At 46.4% G+C, this 20,968-nt stretch overlaps 1 protein-coding gene and 1 non-coding gene across 2 annotated transcripts in view; one reads left to right on the forward strand and one right to left on the reverse strand.

The window, feature by feature from the left end:
• The window catches only part of LOC135396155 (guanylate cyclase soluble subunit beta-1-like), a 113,660-nt gene that overhangs the window by 14,959 nt on the left and 77,733 nt on the right, over positions 1 to 20,968 (forward strand). The gene's annotated exons all lie outside the window — the stretch shown is intronic.
• On the reverse strand, positions 13,958 to 14,030 carry Trnat-ggu (transfer RNA threonine (anticodon GGU)). The gene has a single exon. It is a non-coding gene; the product is annotated as a tRNA-Thr (tRNA).

A 20,968-nucleotide genomic window follows, 5' to 3' on the forward strand; every position in this document is an offset into this window, starting at 1 on the left:
GGCGATTCTTTTTGTGGGTGACGACTTGAAATGGCGGCTCACCCTGTTGGTGACCTTGTAGGTCGCCGACGAGCATGCCTTCCGTGCGTAAGGCGCTGTCTGGGCCCTGCAGGTCAGGAGCGCCGTCGAGGCCTAGCATAAGCTCCGTTGTCGATGACCGCGGCCCGTTATCGCTCCCAAGAGCGCTGCTCTGGCACCTGGCAACCGGTGACCGGCTCCGGGCGCCAAGCGGCTGAGCAGACCTCCGGGAGTCGCCGCTGGCGCTTGATGCGCGGCGTCTCCCTCTGCCCACGTCCATCCAACGGGATTGGAATGAGCAGTAGACCAGCAGATTCAGTAATAACAAATCAGAGAGAATCAAATCAGAGAAGAGAGCAGAAAAGGAACACGTCCGTCGGGTTCGAACTTCTTCTTCTTCTTCCGCGCATGCGTGGGAATTTTCGATGTGCGCACGTATATGTGTCGCAACGAACGTTCCATGTGGATATCGGGGGTGAAATTGCTTCTGTGTGTTCTGAATGCTCGACAGCATTTTTTTATTTTACGTGTGGCTGTGAGCAAATTACGTGTTCTGTTGCTTACTCATTGCGAGAATCCCAAAAAGAATGGAATTGCGCTTCTATTATATTTGATTCAACACATAGCATTGCCTTTTATGTATGTATCGCCCCTGACAATGAAACTCCTCAATCACCATCATAAAATAAAGTTGTTGTAGTCGTTGTATGTATAGACAGGTAGATACAGAACAGAAAAAAATAAATGTAGACGTAAGGCGCGCCACTACGACCATCTCCTCCGTGACGTTCGGGTCGTGAGGGCACCTATATCTTTTATGAATAACGCTTTGAATGGCTTTATATTGCATTACACATGATAACAACCGCAACGTTTAGTCACCGTCATCACCATACATTGAGCACTGTTACGAACACTTTGACCCCGAACACGAAGTGTTAATACAGTTTCTGTTCGTTTCCATTTATCAACACCTGACAAATGGGCCTATAGACGGTCGGGTGCCAAACGTGCATCTGTTAATGCACTCGTAAATAAATTAATTGGTGGGGCGCACATTCAAAGCATCACCAAGTTCATGCGATGCACGCAGTCGTACACTTTCTAAGGTCGTCTAATCTTGTTGATATTCTGTGATCATATTTTCATTCTTACTGTTGGTGTCAGACATACCTTATTAGTACCCTACTCTTGTGTCGAATATATACTCTGTACATATGCCGGAAGATTTTCTCAGGCTGCTGTCTATCAATCCCCTCTCTGCATCCCCTCTTTAGCTTTCTTGACCTCATCATTTCTGTGTTCCTCGGGCTGACTTTCTACATCCGAGATTTCGCGAGGATTGCTGTTCCATAGCTTCTTTTTCTCTTTCAGTTTTTCTCGTCGTTGTACCGGATAGCTACCTATAAACATTTACCCATGCCAGCACGCAGTACTCATCAATTACTCGATGCAGGTGGAAAATTCCTGTGCCCGAGTGGAACTCTAATTGGTACGTTTCATCGTGATAAATTTCAAACCGAACCAACATCGCAATCCAAAGTTACAACCAAAAACGTCCAAATATCTATCAAAACAACCAAAAATCAGGATGGAAGCCATTTTGGGTAAACTTTTATGGGTCTACCCTGCATATTTTACCTGACTACAAGTACTGGAGTAGCTAGTGCCGACACCATCGGGACTAACAACTCAGCATTTTTCTTTTTTCCTGCAATCTAATCTAATCTAATCTAATGTAACAATAAAAGCTGGCATGATCTGTCACGGACGACAACAACAATAACAACAGCAAATGAAGAAGTGATGATGACATGGGATGTTTCCCCGTGGTAGCCACAGGACCCTACCCCACGTTACAGAGGTTAATATGAGAGGATGAATTATGATGAAAGTGAAGCGACGACAGACTGTCGGAGTGCTGTTTAGCGTTCTTCGAGGAGTCCAGTGTCTTGCATGAAAGCAAAAAGGGAGCGAAGAGCCCGGCACTGATGCGCAGGGGAGCTCCATGGGCCAAGTACTTTGGACAAGCTGAATGGTCTATAGTCATGGAGTTCAAGTTGGCGTCGAAGCGCCCGGCGTTTACACGCGTACCGGTCACAGTCCTCGATGATATGGAGGATCGTAGCTGGGGTGCGGCAGGCTAGGCACAACGCCGTGTTACTGTAACCCAGCTAAACCCGGAACACAGGGGTGAAGGCGACGTTGATTCGTAGACGCCGCAGGAAAAGCTGCGAGGGAAGCCACCTGGCATCCTAAATGATAATGACGGGTCCACTGCATGGAGGAGCGACCATTGAGTGATGTCATGGAGCCATTGCTGGCGGGCTAGGGGTGACACCAACGCAGACATGTAGAAGCGCTTATCTCCGTTGGAGAGGATAATGGGCGCGGCTCTGGAGATACGGTGGGCCGCAGCAGCCGCCAAATATGCCTCTTCGTTGCCCTGAATGCCAGTGTGGCCGGGGACCCACTGTAGGGCTACCCGGTGTCCCTGTTCCTTGATAACCTTGAGCGCCGTCAGGATACTAAATACCACCGGGGCCAACGAGCCGCGGATGCCCATGCTTTCTACACATTGCAGGGTTGATTTTGAGTCAGTGTACATCACCCAGCAGCGAGGAGGGTAGTTGCAGACAGACTTGAGAGATAGCAAGATGGCATACAGCTCCGCAGAGGCCGACGAAGTGCGATGTGACAGGCGAAACCCACATGACAGTGACTCATCCGGTATGACAAAGGCAGCGGAGGTGCCATCCGACGTAGACGAACCGTCTGTGAACAACGAGACCGGAATCAGATCATTTTCCGCAGAGAAGAGCAATAAAATTCGTTTTCAATTCCTCTGAAATGCATGACGATCTTTAGACGTGAGATTAAAGGATAGACTTTTTGGAAAGCTATGTAAAAACTCGGTCGTGTTCCAATGGTTTCGCTCCTGCAATGACGATGATGGTCACAGAGTTGTTTAGATTAAGATTTTGCTAGAACTATCGGTTTATTTAGCAAAGCCGTCGCCGGGACTTACGTACAGTGACTCTATAGGAACGGAGCGGAAAGCGCCGTCCGGAAGCGAACACAAGAGAGATCGATAGAGAAATCGCTGGAAGCATTCCCACGTTTCACATGGGTTAATTAAGTGTCCGCACACAGAACGAATAAATCACATCTGTTGACTCGGGAGACGTCGTGTGGCTCGTCTTGTACGCCACGTGAAACTGAATTAAACGCAAAACTGTTTGGTCCGTCAATATTACAGCGACGTCTGGAGCAAACGTGGAACCGACTTCAAAGGGCTCAATTAACTCTTCTGGTGTATCCCATGGGACGGGTTGGTGAAGGCCCGCGTCCTCAGGCTTTTGCGGACCGACTTGCTGTCCCGACATCTGCATCCTCAAGTCCTTAGGGATTCTAGCTTTTAAATATTTTACATGCGCACACAAGCTGCTGCACCGTTTTGTCATGACGAGCACTGGGCAGCTTTCTGTTTTTGTTCCAGCACCGCGGAGCAACTGAGGCCATTAACGGTGCACGGACGGGTCAGATGGAGAGAGGATAATGGAAAGAGTGAAAGAGAGTCAGTTAGTATTAATATATAACGTTGGTAGGGGAACTTCGCCGAGATCTTTCTGAAAAGTCTGCCGGAAAACCCAGGAAAAACCTCAGACGGTACAACTGGGAGCCAACCATTTCCCAGCCTTCAAACATAACCTTGAAGCTATTACGAACCAACGAATGTTGTATCTACTCGGCCTTGTCTTGAAGAAAGGGAATCTTGGTTTTAAAGAAAAGCTTTTTTTTTCTTATTTCTTAAGGCACTGCAGATGGTGGTCGCACAGGAGCACGAGATTAAAAAAGAAAAAAAAAAGAAAGAAAAGAGAAAGCCTGTCCACGACAGTGCCTCGTTTGCGTTTGGGCGGAATGATGCCATCTGAGTCAACTTGAAGACGATCTAGTTTACAGTTTTGTGTCGTCGTTTTTTTTTTCTCCTTGTGTGTGTGTGTTCTTTTTTCTTTTTTGTCTGCCAATTCAGTATTTTCACGAAGCAACCTTCTTGCAGCGCCCTGTGACAACTCTGTAGCCCCCAGCTGTCCCTCAATTAACTGTTGCGGATTACAGGATGCTCAACAACAACAACAACAGATAAATTAATGATGATGAATGGGGAAATTCGCCACATGAGGTGCGGCCCACTGCCCCAAGGCCGCCAAGGCCAAGGATGCTCAAAGCTGGCTTTTGCTCAAGTTATTTTTCAGAATTCTTTTTGCGGCATTTCAAATTACACGGTAAATATTTTTTTAAGCAACCACCCTGCAAAAGTTCTCTGGAAATTTGCAGGCCTCAGTACTTGAGCCTCCAAAGCATGTTCGAAGACAGCGCGTCCTTATTGCTTCAGAATTATTCGCCTCCTAAAACTGACAGTGTTCCAAGATGAGCAATAAGACATATCTCCAACAAAGTAATCTATTTTCATTGCATAATCCTTCACGGGTTAATAACGTTTAATAAAACACCCCATAAGAATGATAAATACAAACGATCTGTTTATGTACGTTCAAACAGATCCACGGTCCGTGCTTCAGAAACAAAGCCTCGAAGAATTTCACGACACAAAAGGTAACTAACCTCCAACAGTAGGGAGACTTTCTGGGCGCCATTAACTGCGCATGGACAGTGGCAAAGTCCTCCGAATTAGAAGCGGGGGCGTTCATTATAAAGGCCATCCGTTTTCATTATCACAATCGGCCAGCTGACGTATAGGACGTTGTGGAACCTTAACAGAACACACGGTGTAATTCCAGACCTCTCTATCTGTACGGCCGTCAATTTCTATTTGGTGCAGCTTCGACAATAACGAAGCCAGACGGGGACATGGAAGGCCAGCTTAAGCCCATCACCATGTTTGGTGAAAGCCATTGCAGAACGTTGGTTTGCATCATGGTCGAAGGATTAAACAACTACGGGGTCTAATCCCAACCGATTGAACACCTTTCTTTCTTTCTTGTACCTTACGCTATGTACTCATGCTTCCCACGTGTCAAGTGTGAAGAAATGAATGAAATGAAATGAAGAAATGAAATGTATTTGTAGTGTGTATCTTTGCATTAGTGTGTATCTGTTTCTCTGCATGTTCTAGTGATATTTATTCACTTGCACCTATTGTGCTAACACACTAATTGCTGGGGATGGGGAATGTACTTTTGTTTGTTGGTTGGTTTGTTTTGAGAGTAGCAGAACTAGTCAGGAGACAATTTCTCCCTGGTTTTCTTTTAAATAATCAATCAATCAATATGCATGTATTATCTTTCTTTCTTTTTTTTATCAATAATGAGAATGACAGCGTTGCTTTATTTACCAGGGACGCACACTTGCCATTCAACACATCTGTTCGACACATGAGGAATACATTTCGAGGCAAAGGAGAAGAGGGAATGGGAAAGTAAAGGATTGAATTGAGCGAAAGATTCCTCGATCGTTTTTCCTCAGTTGCTTGCGGTGAACTGTACGACAAATACCACGCGTTCTTCCACGAGAACAGTGGTCCCCTCTCACATCTATTTTTTTTTAAATTTCGTGTTAGCGCCGCGAAGCAACTGTGGCTATGAGCGGCGTACAGACGTGGAGAGATGGCAAGAGGACAACAGGAAGGCGGGGGGACAGGGGGATTAGTATGCGTCCTGGGCCGACTTCACGAAAACTGTGCCGAAATTCGTCTGTACAGACTGCCGCAGAATCCTAAGGAAAAACCTCAGACAGAAGGTCCGGTGCGTCCTGGAAGGCGATAGCGACGATGGAGGCAAAAAACACAGACCCACACCGTGTTCTTTGTCTGCTTTTTTTTTTTTTTTTTTGCCTCCGTTGTCGCTCCGTTTTTTTTCGTTTTTTTTCAATCCTAACCTACCTTACATCTAACGATCTAACGCGCGCAAGAAGTCATTGATTTGCACGCACTCGGGATACCTAGCCCTGCTTCTGAGATCCCGTAAGAGAACAAGTGAGGTTGACGTCACTCAGAACCGTATGCCTGAACGGTCCTCGGCTCAACCCTCCACTTGAGCTGCTCCTCGGGACCGGCTTTGTGCAGGCCTCGGATTGGTCTCGCCAAAGGACCTCCTGGTATGATTGGACAAATCGTTTGAGGAGTCCCATAAAAGCCCGCTACGCATTGTCGGCCATCTCGAGAAAGAGAGAGAGAAGGAAAGTGTAAACAGCGGTTTCTTTCGCCCATAACTCACGAACTTCGCAACAGAAGAATCCCGATCATTCTGTGTTGGTGTTAAGGTAACGTTATCTTTCATTTCGCGACGAGAAATACTCGTACTCTGGTGCCCCTTTAAAAAATATGCCGTCAGTGACGCAGCCGGACCCGAAGGGAGGACGGTCAGGGGGCACGCTCAAAGCGGCGCGCCATGGTGTTGCAACGTGGTGGGGCCAGTGACGTCACGGCAGCAGGCCCCGTCTCCCAGATCGTGCTGCTCCGCAGCCGGCTGATCCTTCGGTACTTTTCTGTGCAATGAATTGCACAGTGATAAAGAACCGTACGACGAAAAGGTTTCCAATTCTCTCTTCTGACACACTGCTTGATGGTTTCGGCCTATCCTAAATGTGACTTCATGGCCTTATAGCCGCGTGACTTTCTTGATTTTTGCACACCTTGTGTGTGTAATAATAAAGTTATCTATGGTGGCTAAAAAAAATAATGAAAAAGGAAACTGCATAAACTGCGAAACTGCACGCTTACCTGCCCACGCTGAAATGGAAATGGCCATGGTGCTGACGGAGTATGCGTCCTGGTGCGCTTCCTCGAGACCATCCTACCGAGATTTTAAAGCCAGACTCATATCAGTTCTGGAGACCTATCTTGACGATATAACCATAATAGATGAATGCGAGTACCAACTGAAAAAAAAAAAAAAATCACTTATTCTACTGATTATTTTTATTGAAGACTGTGAGGATGACCCGGTACGTGATGTGTGACCACATTCAGTGCAAAAAGTGTCATTGAAGACTGTGGCATGAGACAGTAAGCTGTGTCTGGTCGCATCAGGTGCACTCCCCTACCCCTAGACCCTTAAACGTTCACCCCCTGATTCACATCCTGAAAGGAAAAGCAGGCTTAGAACGCAGATACGATGACTATATATTCTGTACAAGACTGAAAGATGGGCCAATAAACAAAGTTCGACAACACCACCTTCAAAAGCATACTGCTCTCGTCCTACCACAATTATATTGTTCTTTAGGAGGATAGATTCTTCCTTTGGATTCCCTCGCGGGGGCAGCAAAAGCGTTCAGACTGTCAGGTCCAGGCGATCATCACTCGTCGCCAGACCTGTAAAAATTACTTTTCCAAAGTAATTGAATTATGATTAGAATTACATGTTCACAAAAGTAATTTAATTACAGTTGCAATTACTCGTTTTCTATTGTAATTCAATTACGATTACAATTACTGAAAAAAGTAATTGCATCACACTGAATTACATTGACAAAGTTGACTGCAACGGGCAAACGACGTGCAAACTGCAAGATTTGATGTACACATTTATTGCACATGTTCTGAAAGACGGTGGTAGTTGTGCTTGTGGTAGAAAAACAAGTTAGAGAAGTCTTACACAAGGACAAGTTTTTTGCCATGTTAAAGAAACACCGAACATCACAGTCAAAAGGCTTTCTTTCTTCAGGTATGTGAACAAAGTGCGGATCATGAATGCAGCTTGTAACGTCCATTGGCTTTCAAGAGTAAGGTATTCTCAAAGTTCTTGTCTGTAAGGCTGCCACGTCTCTTTGTCATAACAAGACCCCCAACCGAAAACAGACGCCCCACTGGTGTACTGCTGGGCAGCCCAACATTGTACCTCGAGCACATCACAAGGAAGATCTTTCAAGAACTCTAACGACTTTGAAGTGCGGGTCGATACCAACAATTCGTACTCCTTTTCCCAAGGCGCAAGAGTTTTTCTCCTTCCGCATTCAAATGTAAAAAAGATCTGTACCGAAAAATGTACCGATCTGAATCGAGTCTTTGGGTAATCACTGTGAAAAAAAGAAAAAAGAAACGGTGTGGAACTGACCTAAACTTTAAACATTGGGCCTTCCCAAATAGCGTTCAAAGTAATTCCGAGAGTAATTCAAAATGCGTTACGCGTTAGTTGTAAAAGTAATTCATTTACAGTTACAATTACATAAAACCTAATGTAATTCAGGAAGTAATTAATTACTAGGAAAGTAATTAATTACAGTAATTCAATTACTTGTAATTAATTACTTTACAGGTCTGCTCGTCGCACATTAGTTGGATAACATTTGCCGACCAGCAGCAAATGTTGACTCTGGCACTGTGGTTTCTCTAGAAACGTATGCCCGGGTCGGTTAAATTCCCCAAACTGCACTGTCTGTGGCATGGAAGCTGACATCCCACACCAACTTTTGTATTGTCAACAGCACCTTCACCATAGGAACACCCTCCGTTGCCGTCTGCTCCAGATTGGCTGGAACGACTTTTCTTTTCCCGCTCTCCTTGGCCTCGTCCTGCACCCCAACCAATGGGCTGTCACTGCCGCTCTCCTCAGAGCCTCAGGACTGATGAACCGCATGTGACGTTGTTATAGTGTCTCTTTCCTTTTCTTTCTTTCTTTTTGCTTTCTTTCCTTCCTTTTCTTTTTCTGCTTTTCCGTTTTTCATTTTTCATTTTTTTTTGTGTGTGGAATAGCAAGCGGGCTCTTTGCCTGGCTAACCTTTCCTTTCTTTTTTCTTAATAAATATATCCCCCCCTCTAACGCAGGAAAGCTTCCTTCAGAGTTAGAACCACCATACCCTAATGCTGGTATGGTGGTATGGTGGTGCTGCACCATATCACCATACCCTAAACATGCCCGCGCAGGAAGCATTCCTGTCCCTCGAAACACGCACAAACTTTGCGTTAGTCACTTCGGAATGATCATGGAAGTATCATTTACGGGAATACCTACATATAGCGCAACAATTTACTAACTACCTCAGTTTACTTTCAAACGTATTCACAAACTCCAACGTGATGCGTAGTGATCGGGGTACGGGTCGCAAGCTGCTTGGCTAATTCTGCTGCCCGCATACCCAGTTTGTGAAGATTATGTTGATGTAGCAAATAAACGAAGCCGCTTGTTTAGGGCAAAAGGCTCCTATACGTATCCACTAAGCAAAGACCAACTGTTGCTGAATATCGACTTGTGCTTTCTCCTTGTCACAAGGTCTTGAGTAAAGCGCGGATGAATTTGATCAATATCAATACTTGCTGGTGGGGCAATATTATTCCAATACGTTACTTTTGTAAAACTCATCTGAAAGTACATGGTGTGTGCAGAAAAAGTAGCCCCACGTTTCCGCACGTACGGCGTTCCCCGCATGCCGCACGGACTTCCAGTGGCGCACCACGACGCATTCATGGGATGAAAAAACAAATAAAAACAAATAGTACAGCTCCGGTCAACCTTAATAATAACCCTGGAAAAAAGTGGTCTCGTTCTCGAGCGCGATTACAGCAACCCTAGGAGCCATGAGGAAATCTTAATTGAACCGAATTTTTTCTAGTGTTATTATTAAGGTCGACAGGAGCTGTACCGAAACTCTGCGTAACAAAAACGTTATCCATGCAAACGTTGCTCTGCGTGCATCCCGAATTGCCTATGCAGAAGTCAATATGGCCGTCATGGCACAGTTGCGTCTAGCTACCGCTAGGCGTGCCAGATTTCGTTTCGGTTTCTGCATAGGTGGCACCCCCAGCGTTAGGGCGACGCAACTGTGCTACACTCCAATGTCCCATTGGAAATACACGGAGCAAAGTTCGCGCGGCTAACGACGCAGAGTTTAGTTACTACGATTTTTTTTTTTTTTTCATTGCATAGATGCGTCGTCGTGCGTCGCCGGAAGTTCGTGCGGAAGTTCCTCCTGTAAGCAGGCGGGAGCACGCTATGTGCGAAAATGTGGGGCTACCTTTTCTGCACACACCCTGTATTAAGAAATCAAGCACACCACGATTACCTATCGGAGCGCTCGAACGGCATACGAACAGTGTTTGGAAGTCAGGTACGCCGAGGACCCTTCACCACACGACGATCCCAATCCTCCACCTGCAAGTCCGAACAGGGCTAGGGAGGATGGGAAATCAGAGCCCACTGGAAGCCAAAGCAGCTTCATATCTTATCTTGACCAGATCCTGATCTTAACCTGACACTCTCCAAGCGCACACGCTGGTTTCACACAGATTGCTGCGTTGATGTGAGCACACCATAGCAGCGAGCTCCGAGGCGGCGAAATGTTCAGGCTTTCAGGAACATGTTGTGCAGCTACAGCGCGCTATTAGCCAAGCTCCTCTATCATCGGACCCCGACATGGATGCAGACTTCACAGTTGCAGAACTCAAGGCGGCCCTGGCGTTTTCTCGGAAAAAGTCGTCACCTGGTCCGGACTTGGTCACCTATGCTGCGCTCCGTAACCTGAATGACACCTGCCTTCTGGTCCTCTTAGAGATCTACAATAAATCATGGAGGGATGGACAAGTTCCTGCTCAGTGGAAGGAGGCCCTAGTGGTTCCCATACTGAAACCTGGAAAACACCCCTTGGACCTGGCGTCTTTTCGGCCTGTCAGCCTTACCAGCTGCCTAGGGAAAGTTCTGGAGCGCATGGTGCTGCACAGGCTCGAGTGGTGGCTTGAGAGGAGATGTGTTTTTCCCCAGGAAATGTCAGGCTTCCGTAGGCATCGTAGTTCAATGGATTCGGTGATGGATTTGGTCTCTACTGTTGAGGAAGCGAAAGCCCGGAGGCAAATCGTCATGGCTGTCTTCCTGGACGTCAAGCGGGCGTATGACACCGTAAGTCACCCCGGTGTTCTGCATGCGTTACTTCGGTCGCAAGTGCCTGGGAAAGCGCTTGCATGGCTTTCCGACTTCCTGAGCCAAAGGCAAATTTTTGTCAGAACGGGCGAGGGTGACACAGAAAAGACTGCTGTTCCGCAGGGTGTCCCGCAAGGAAGTGTCCTAAGCCCGTTACTATTCAATATCGTCATGGTTGATCTCAAAGAATGTCTACCGAGGAGAGTAAATCTCTCCATATATGCGGACGATGTGTGTATCTGGACTGTTGGAAAATCCCGGCCGGCAATTCAACATCGGTTGCAAAGAGCACTGGATGCCATCAACAACTTCTTCTTGAACGCGGGGATGGATATCTCCACCGAAAAAAGCGCTGTCCTTCCGTTTACTCGAAGAGAGATGCGGAGGTTCCAACTGCGGATTGGGGATTGCCCCCTCATACAAGTCAAGTTTCACAGGTTCCTGGGTGTTATCCTGGACCGCAACCTGTCGTGGCGAAGGCACATTGACTTCATCATCTCAAAGGCTCAGCGCTGGGGGAATGTGATTCGCCACTTTGCCGGCGTGCGCTGGGGCTGCACTGAGCGGGATCTTCTTGTGCTCCACAAAACTCTGGTTCGCGGCTCCCTGCTATACAGCTTGCCCGTATTGCACGGTATATCAGCCACGTCTGAGCACAAGCTTCGGTGTACACTGGCACGCAGCCTGCGGACGTGCCTTGGTGTCCCGCGCAGCGCTGAGACACGGATGGTGATCGCCGACGCCGGGGAAATACCCATCGATGTCCTCCGCCGAAGAGAAACCATCCAACACTACCTACGGTTGCTCGCTCACCACCGGCGTCATCCTCTGGTTCAAAAGCTACGTAGGCGGAAGAACAGTAAACTCTCGCTATGTGTTACAGCAACGTCTGGAAACATCCCTGACTTCACTGTTGCCCCGACCGCCCCTTCAGTGGCACCATGGACACTGCCGAGCCCATCCCTCTCAACACACATCCCTGGCCTCCTGGGGCCGAAGAGCCAGATCCCCGTTTCGGTCCTCAAGCAGTCTACTTTGGAAATGATGGATACAAACTACAGAGGCCGCACGGCTGTGTTCACGGATGGTTCGTCTACGTCGGATGGCTCCTCCGCTGCCTTTGTCATACCGGAGGAGTCACTATCATGTGGGTTCCGCCTGTCACATCGCACTTCGTCGACCTCTGCGGAGCTGTATGCCATCTTGTTATCTCTAAAGTCTGTCTCCAAGTACCCTCCCCGTTCCTGGGTGATATACACCGACTCAAAATCAGCCCTGCAATGTGTAGGAACCATGGGCATCCGCGGCTCGTTGGCCCCGGTGGTTGTTAGTATCCTGACGGCGCTCAGGGTTCTCGGCGAACAGGGACACCGGGTGACCCTACAGTGGGTCCCCGGCCACGCCGGCATTCAGGGCAACGAAGAGGCAGATTTGGCGGCTGCTGCGGCCCACCGTATCTCCAGAGCCCTGCCCATTATCCTCTCCAACGGGGATAGGCGCTCCTACTTGTCTGCGTTGGTGTCACCCTTGGCCTGCCAGCAATGGCTGCATGACATCACTCAATGGTCGCTCCTCCATGCAGTGGACCCGTCATTATCATTTAGGATGCCAGGTGGCTTCCCTCGCAGCTTTACGACACTCCTGCGGCGTCTACGACTCAACGTCGCCTTCACCCCTGCGTTCCGTGCTAAGCTGGGTTACAGTAACACGGCGCTGTGCCTAGCTTGCCGCACCCCAGCTACGATCCCCCATATCATCGAGGACTGTGAGCGGTACACGTGTGAACGCCGGGTACTTCGACGCCAACTTGAACTCCTCGACCATAGACCATTCAGCTTGTCCAAAGTACTTGGCCCATGGAGCTCCCCTGAACATCAGTGCCGGGCTCTTCGCTCCCTTTTCGTTTTCATGCAGGCCACTGGACTCCTTGAAGAGCTCTAAACAGAACTCCGACCTGTCGTTGCTTCATTCTCACCATAATTCATCCTCTCATATTAACCACTGTGAAATGGGGTAGTGTCCTGTGGCTACCACGGGGAAACATCCCATGTCATCATCACTTCTTCATTTATTGTTGTTGTTGTTGTGAGCACACCAAGAGAGCTAATGGCGTATCAAATGCCAATCCCCTGCCCCAATCACAAAGTACAAGTATCCTGCTTTAGTTGTTGTTTCAGTCCCCTAGAATATTGTATAATTCAAAACCGACGCTGTAGAACACAGCAGGACGTCGTGTATTATAGGGCTAATAATCACATGACGCGCTACTTTATACTCCGCTTCAACCTTTTCTAACGAAAGCACCACTGGAATTTCATCCTTTTATTCGCATTACTGGGTCGGATGGGAAGCGATATCAAACGATGTCGACCCATTTGGAGCGATTGATGTCCGTTGTTCATTTCCTCCGCAAGATGGGCGCCCAAATCACATATTTCTGAGGTCAATTATAGGCCAAGGGTCGTGTTTCAGCGAATCCCATCATGTGTATTTTATTGCTTATCGACAGTGGGCGCTAATAAGGGGGGCCCGGTTTCCTTGTACGTATACATGAAAATGCGCAAGAGTGAAGTGACCTCAATCATTCTCCTGGGAAATCGCTTTATTTATATATATATTCTACTGCATCCAATGAAACGTGTCACTGGCGCCTCTTGCAGCGTTCCAAGCTCATGTTACTTCATTAGAATTTCGGTCCATCATTGCGGAGCTGATTTCATTATGATGATCGACCGCAGCGCCTCCGAAATATCGGCTAGGTTCTGCTCTCGGTTTCAATTAACTCTCTCGAGAACCGGAGTCTGATGTTCGAAAGTTTCATATCATCTTATAATTGAGTCCATAAATTTGGACCCACTCGTGAAATTCCGCGGCATACGGACCTTGCAGTGACACGTATTCAAGCAAACGTGTGAAATACCAACCAAAGGACTATAGGCCACCCATGCAATTGGTTAGTCAGTTTGATTAGAAAATGAAGCTCGCAACGCTCAGCACCCAAACCAATGCACGAAGTAAGAATAAACACAGTGTAACGATGAAAGATGAAAGTCACTGAAAAGGTTAGCCAGCTGTGGGACTCGAACCCACATCTTCTGGATTACCGGACCAGGGCTCTACCAATTGAGCTAAGCTGACAGGCCTTCTCAACGACTTCCAGGGTGCGTCATTCGCGTGTGCGTCGAAGTGGTTGAGAAAGCGTGTTAGCTTAGCTCAATTCGTAGAGCCCTGGACCGGTAATCCACAAGATGTGGGTTCGAGTCCTACAGCTGGCTAACCTTTTCAGTGACTTTCGTCTTTCATCGTTAATTTCTTAGGCAACTTGAGGCCTTGTACGTGATTGTCCCTTCTATGTTGTTCCAGCCTCAGAACATCAGTTCTCTCATGTTAAACACAGTTTGTTTCATTTACTTGAATCACAAACAACAACTTTATTACAGGATGATGGCCGGGGAAGTTTCATCACCTGCCCCCCCCCCCCCAGAACAAAAAACAGCAACGTACATGCGATAATGCTGACACGAGGTGTTTCCCATAAAGAAGTGGAACCTTACCCCATTATGGGTCATATTGGTACATATGGCGGGTTTTCGTACATCGGAAGAACTACACAAAAGCGATACGATAAAAGTAGTTACCAAATCCAAGCTTAGCAACATGATGTCATCCGCTTCAAAGAAACAGAGCGATTGGCTTCTCACGTTTTATCGGGAACACCTTGGAACCTACTAAAAGTCGCTATTACGTAAGCAATATGCTAATCAAATGGATGCGACAAGCCGTGACGGGCGAGGCATGCACTGTGAGCATGCGCCACCCTGAGTGCCGGATAGAAAACGCGCCACACACATTGTTTGTGTGTATAAATAATGCAAATGCTATCACTCAAGCGCTTGGAACGACGTTGTGGAACTCATTGCCCGTATTCTTATTCGCGCTTTCAAACTACCTCGTTCCGCAGAACCCATGGCATTACAGGTATCACAGCCATTACACTGACCGTGTATTCACACGAACGACATCCTCACGGAAGAGTCTAGTGGAGGAAAAAGCGAAAACACTGCTCACAGAGCCGAAGTTCCGTCCCGTGTTATGTTGAGCATTCACACGCTGCGGAATGTCGCGAGTGGCGTACTGCACACTTAGCAGACGACATTAGCAGACGACACCGTCAGCGTCTGTTCCTCTCGTCTGCCACGGAATATATTGCGGCTCTGTCGCAGGATATATCTCACGGTTAGCAGTGTATACGTGAAGACAGGACGTTGAGTGCTCTCGCTCATGTGACAGCAGAAAGCTATGACGTATTCCGCATTTTCCACTGTAGTATTCTGGGGAATGTCGCTCGTGTGAATATACAATGAATCGAACTTGGTTGAGGTGCTTATTTTCTGTTCTGTTTTTCTCATTCTCTTTTCTGTGCTGAAGCTTCGAGAGGCGTCCTTTCTTGTTATTCACGTGCTCCCGCATAACGCGAAAAGAGAGGACGACGCCGAGAACTCGGAACTTCTTGGAATTTACCACAAATTTCGCGACCTTTATACTGCGCAGATAGTATGCCGTACTTTATACCGTGGCACGTCATACAACCATATACTAAAAGCGGCCGATGATTGCTGCATGTATAGCACATGTCATGATCTGTCGGCGAAAACTAAGATAGTGCAACTTTTGGAAGACTGTTGTTGAGTCGAGTCGAGTTTGAATGTAAAAAAACGGGGGGGAGAAGACTGTGTTTGCAAAAACAGAAAGTGGGTAATAAAAATAGACCTATAATATCCTCAAGGAAAGTTCAAGTAATTGACAGAAGGTACCACCAAAACTCTTCTTTATCACGGTAAAAGAGGAGCCTCTCTCTCTGTCTCTCTCTCTCTTTTTCTTTTTTTTTTTTTACATTCCAAGCACGGTGTCAACAATGCCTCAGAAAGAGAGTCAGAAAGACGCTTTCTGGTTGCCTACTTTCCCCTTTAAGTGAAAGTCATAGCGACTTCAGACTTCAAACGTAATACTTCGCATGACTCGTATGAGCCACTACCATGCGTAAACATGCAAAACTGTAACAAAAAAAAAAAAAAAAAAACTGAGAGTACGGAAGACAAGGAAAGCGGAAGGGAAAAAAGGAAGCGTGTTTGTAAATAAACACCCTTTTTATTCCACAGGCTCAGCTGAAAGGTGTAATAACAGCCTTGAAAAAGGTGTGCACAGAACACCCATTTGAAACAGTGTCTTAAATGGAATACACTCTTTCAAACGGTGCTGTAGAATGTGCCCTTTTTGTACAATACCCCATTTGGAATAGCAAGCCGACGTCCCGTTTGGTTGCCCTTTCCTCCCTTTTTTTTTCTTTGTTCTGATAAATATATACCTGCCACCACATTTAGAATGCTGTGTTACAAAATACGCTTTTGCATAGGGTGAAACTTGCGCTGACAAGACACAAAACGGCAGACACCAGAAAGGCAGAAGGATACAGTAGCTTTGACTCGTTGAACTTTCTCCTCAGGGTCAGGACGTAGTGATACTTCTTGCTTATTTGCAGTTTCTGTTTGTCGAGCCATCGGTGTTGCTTTTTCTAACGTGAAGCTTGTTTCCAGTTGTATTTTCTCATTCTTCTTCTGACCGTCACTCTTGCACTTTAACACACCCTACGTGTAAAGTGTAAGGTGTACCCGAAAGGTGTAAAAAAAATATTGTGCACAGTCACGTGTTTTTCATTACGCATTTCTGCCACCGGCTAGCTCGTTTTTTTAGCCATTCTTTCAATGCGAAACTGGTTCATTGATACGCCACATACTAGGTATCAAACGAGGAAAGTTCCTACGAGCTGGCCGGATGTAAACAAACCTTCGAGGTTATTTAGTGCCACAAACAAGTCTGAGTCTAGCCGGAATGGAGGAGACATTCATCACTTCTCCCGATTGGCGGTGTGTTGATCCCCAAGCTGCCCTTTAAGCTTGTGTTTTTCCTTCCTCACTGCCACGGACAGGTCTGTCTGGCGTACACGTTCGAGACCTTTTCATGCGATTCCATTGGAGGAACGAAGTTCTCTTCTGAAAGACGACAGTTGACGAACAGTTAGCGAGTGGCTGTGGCGGGATTCGAACCAACACCTTTCTGATTGAAGTTGTCTTCGTTTCTGGCGGGTACGAGTACGAGTGCGACCGTTGTCGATTGCGAGGACGTAGTCAAAGCACGCTTACTCAATGTTCCTGTTTCTCCGTGAAAAATGGCATAATACACCGTTATGTTTGAAAACGGCACCGTTAAAAGTTGAGTCGTCAGCGTAGCGGTAGCTAGTAGAATAAGGTACGAGTCAGTCGTCATCTAGACTTTTTTTCTTGTGCCTGTTCAGTATTTTTTAAAGTTCGTTTTAGACCCGCGAAGCAACTGTGGCAATGAGGGCCGTACAGACGTGGACAGATGGAGAGAGGACAGCAGCAAGGAGCTGGAGACAGTGGGGTTAGTGTGCGTCCTGGGCCGACTTCAGGGGGAACTGTGGCGACATTCGCCGGGAACATCTGCCAGAAAACGCAGGAAAAGTCTCAGACAACACAGCCGGTGGTAGGATTCGAACCTTCCACCTCCGAGTCTTCAGCACGGCCTTGATTACCGCCGACAAGCCGACGCTTTAGGCCGCCCAGCCATGCCGTTGGCTGCCTATCCAGTGTGCTTGTTTCTTGTGCTGTATGGCTTTGTTATTCTTACTGCTGCATTCTCGATCGAATTTATTATCGATATAAGTTTGTTTTTTATGGAGTATGGAGTGCGAATGCTCCTTGTTTCTTTTTTTCAAAATTTTTAAAGTGTGTCTCGACTTACGTTACTTGATGCATAATGTAAAACCCCGAGACCAGGGAACACGAAAGGACAGACACAACACGGAGTCTCGAGGTACATTATGCATCATGTTCTCCAGCTCGCTTGCTTCCTAGCCATTTTTCCATTGTTACGTTACTTGTTTACACAAATTATACCGCAGTTGTTTACATCACTGTTGCAGTTATCGAGACTCACCTTCTGCTACGCGGAAACAGCCTCGTTGCCTTATGATTCACCTCTTGCTACAGATATAAAACTCAAACTTCAAACGATTAAGATTGTGCCATGTGTACTATACTATAGTTGTAAAAAGCCAGACCGCATAACTGAACGGGTTCGCATCTATCCGTTCTTGCTCGGTTTTTGTTCGACAATACGAGACCTGTATCCCACCGGCTTGGCTGCAGTTCCGTTTGATCCCACGCTACTGAGACATAACACAAATAAACAAACAAAAAATCAAAAAGTCGCCTTATATCACGGGGTATACACAGCATTATCAGACCTCTAAATCCAGCGCTGTAAATGTGTCTCAATCACGTTTTGAATCGTTGACCTCAACCTAAATGACACTTTCTTCTGTGCACCTGATGAGGAACCTAGGTCACCCAGACCCCCTTCTGGAGTCACTCATTTACCCTACTGGACCGATGTCAACGCGGCGGGCAACACAAATCACGGTCCTAGAGTTCATGAAGGAGAGTAACCTCCTAGGTATTTTCTGACAGCAAAGAAGAAATAGACACCGCTGGGAACTGAGTTAACAACAACCTATGACAACTGTGAACAACGAACCTGTGACCAACTGAAAGTGATTATGGTGAACTGTATGGTGTGAGCCGAAGTTGACCAACAGATGGCACAGCCACCGAGCTTTGTACTGAACGCATCATCGGCATGTGTCGTGTGTCTAGTTGCTGTGTCAGTTTTTCTTTTTTCTTTTTTTTTTCTCTCTCTCTCTGTGGCAACTTGCCGCCCGTCTCGGCAGGCAGACCGCCCTCTCTCTGTCTTTCTTATTTTTTATTTCTTTAGGTAAACGATACCGCCCCCCCCCCCCCCTCCTTGATGAACAGTATAGGGGCTATGTACTATAGAATCGGCATAAATGCCTGGCAATGTCACCTGTGAGATCATTACTGGTAAGCCATAGAAGGTATTCGGTATAAGAAAGATGCTTCCTACAGAACACTTATACAATTGTCCTGTGGCGAGAACAAAATTAGCCGTAATGACCGCCTTCGTGGTCATTAGGTAAATGATGTCCTCGAAGCAGATTCAATGGAGCATTCTCTCCTTTATCGTAAGCGGATATCCTCTTTTCGCTGTTTTATTCTCCCTCGCCTTTTGTTACGGAAATTAATCAGGGTGAAACGCTTCTTTCACGTCGACCGCTTATCGGATTTCCTTTTTTAATAGCACGGTGCTTTTGATGCATTGTATTGCCAAACGCACCGTATTTGTCCAGCAATCATAACAGGCTGGAAATGAATTGCAACAATAAATGTATGAACATGCTGATGAAAATGCTTTTGGCAAAATTAGTGTTTCCCTGGTATGCACGAGTTGCGGATTGAAACACGCGCAAAGTTCAACAGCGAAAAGGGAGGTAAACATTGTTTCCAGCTGCGGCACATCAAGCATGTCGTCACGCAATCGACCCACCTTACGTGCAAGTCTACATGGGATTATATCCATCAGCGAAAGGGATTGAAGGAAATAATAGTATATATTATAATAATAATGTTTTATTGGTGCCCAAGAACGGTCGTGGCGACCCTAATGTTGGCGCACACAAATACAATACAATGCACTACAAATAGACACATATGAAGTGCCCTCTTTTGCACAGCTTCAAGACGTTTGATATCGGTGGCACATAAAGCATTGCATACTACTGACGCATATTCAAGTCGGGGAAGGACGCAAGCTTTGTAGAGAGTAAGGAATACCGTGTGAGAAGAAAACATTTTACAGCTGTAGGTGAGCAAACCAAGCATACGCAGAGCAGCAGAACAAATTGCTCCACATGCTCATGAAATTGAAGCTTCGCATCAAAGACAACACCGAGATCACGCATGCCGTCGACTCGGGCTATTTCGCCATCAGAAAAGTACTGAAATCGGGTTACTTGAGACATGCACGTGAATGAAATAACTTTAGTTTTTGACGTGTTGATTTTGAGGAAATTAGAAGTACACCCAGAAATAACACTGTAAACATCCTCCTGAAGCAGTGTGCAATCAGAAGGCGAGGGTATGCTTTTCATTATTTTGAAGTCATCAGCATACTGTAGCATGGTAGAATGTTTAACACAAGATACAAGATCATTAATAAAAATATTAAACAGTAGAGGTCCGAGATTTGACCCTTGGGGTACACCAGACTTTGAAACATGGTATCAGAGTAGGATACGGACACACACACACAGAGTATAAGCGATGCCGTAAGTACGAGGCAAAGAAACATACAAGAGAGTCAGAAACACCATATAAACCAAGCTTACGAAGGAGCAGATCATGGTTCATTAAGTCAAATGCTTTCGAGACGTTAAAATAGATTACATCCATTTGACCACGAGAAAGAACCGCTGGGGAACAGACTGACATGAATGATACAAGATTTGTGACTGTTGATCTCCCAGGCATAAAGCCATGCTGACTATCTGCAATTTTGCGCTTAAAGAACGAGGACAGATTAATATAAATAACGTGTTCAAAGACTTTGGAGCAGGTGCATAAAGTACTTATAGGTCTATAATTAGTAACAATGTTATCGCTGCCCGATTTATGGACAGGAATGACCAGGGAAGACTTCCACGGTTGTGGAAAAGTATTTCGTTTAAGAGAAATATTAAATATGAATACGAGCACAGGCGAAAGGATGTCACGATAAACTTAAAGGAAAATAGCGGGGATTCCCTCTGGTCCCGGTGTCGTTGTGGGCCTTAGTTTACGAATTGAATTGTGGACATCATTCTCAGTAATAAAAAACGAGGACAGATGATCACCGTGCATTTGCGTAAAAGACAAGGCAGAATCTGTGCTGGCCGAGTCATCAAACACGGATGAAAAGTGTGACGCAAAGATATTTGCCACGACAGGCGGATTGCATTGCATCACATTACCGTCAAACAGACACATAGTGCTAGCATTCTCACTCTTACATTGTTTATGCCAGGTCCAAAAATTACGAAGATTGCTTTTTACGTCATCTTGAATCCCTTCCAAATACGCATTATGGTCTGAGTCAGCAGACTT

Source organism: Ornithodoros turicata, chromosome 5 (genome assembly GCF_037126465.1).
Source record: "Ornithodoros turicata isolate Travis chromosome 5, ASM3712646v1, whole genome shotgun sequence".
NCBI classification, from domain to species: Eukaryota; Metazoa; Arthropoda; class Arachnida; order Ixodida; family Argasidae; genus Ornithodoros; species Ornithodoros turicata.